Source organism: Octopus bimaculoides, chromosome 8 (assembly GCF_001194135.2).
Source record: "Octopus bimaculoides isolate UCB-OBI-ISO-001 chromosome 8, ASM119413v2, whole genome shotgun sequence".
In the NCBI taxonomy this organism is placed as follows: Eukaryota; Metazoa; Mollusca; class Cephalopoda; order Octopoda; family Octopodidae; genus Octopus; species Octopus bimaculoides.
Genome location: NC_068988.1, coordinates 43,217,027 through 43,217,841, shown reverse-complemented (window position 1 = coordinate 43,217,841; position 815 = coordinate 43,217,027). Strand labels below are relative to the sequence as shown.

Sequence of the window (815 nt, the reverse complement as noted above, 5' to 3'; positions counted from 1 at the left end):
GTGTATGTGTGTGTGTGTGTGTGTGTGTGTGTGTGAAAAGGGGGCCTCTGTCTCCAAAACTCTAAAGTTGAGTAACGTTTTCATTCTTGGATTTGTAAACTACGATAAGAATAACACTGGTCAACAAAGAATTTGTTCTAAGGAAAAAATACCTGTATTTCATATGCTTTTGCATGCAGAATTCAAAAATAATGTCATGATCTGTATCACCCATAGTTTCTCTATTCTACGATATCCCACTCAGTTCCTCTTGCGTGGGCTAAATTTCAGTTAAACTGTTGAAATGTGAAGCTAACGGTTTAAGAAATACTCCTTGTTTAAAGTTTTATGAATAGAATTTATCTAGCGAAATCATAAATCCAGTTATCTGAGACAATGGATCCAAAAATTATATGAAATGAAAAATATGTAAAAATACTAACACACAGAAAAAAACTAACACACAGAAGCACAGAAAAATATGTAATATACAAACACAGAAAAATTAAAACAAAACACGCGGGTGAAAAGAATCTCGTGGTGTGAAGAATCAAGTCAGAAAAATCAACACAGACAGCGGCGGTTGCCATGGTGACATGCTGCTAATGCCACGCTGTCTGTTGATTGGCTAAAATCACCCAAATTTCTCAACTTTAATTCCAAATAATAGATTCTTTAATTTACGAGATAAAGTGATTGGTTGATCGTAATCAAAATTCAGAGTTGCATTCATACACCAAAATTGAAAGTAATCTGAGCAAAATTAAGTGGGGCGCATTTTGCAAATGGGAAAAGGCTAGATCCCAATTTCTTAAAATTTATGTATATTTGAATTA

The 815-nt window shown here is 33.7% G+C and overlaps 2 long non-coding RNA genes across 2 annotated transcripts in view; one reads left to right on the top strand and one right to left on the bottom strand.

The window, feature by feature from the left end:
* LOC106880630 (uncharacterized) overlaps positions 1-533 on the bottom strand; it is a 5,829-nt gene extending 5,296 nt beyond the window's left edge. The window contains exon 1 of the long non-coding RNA XR_001410764.2: positions 153-533. This is a non-coding gene — a long non-coding RNA (uncharacterized LOC106880630). The remainder of the gene's footprint in view (positions 1-152) is intronic.
* Positions 1-815, top strand: part of LOC128248518 (uncharacterized) — an 18,617-nt gene that overhangs the window by 5,847 nt on the left and 11,955 nt on the right. The gene's annotated exons all lie outside the window — the stretch shown is intronic.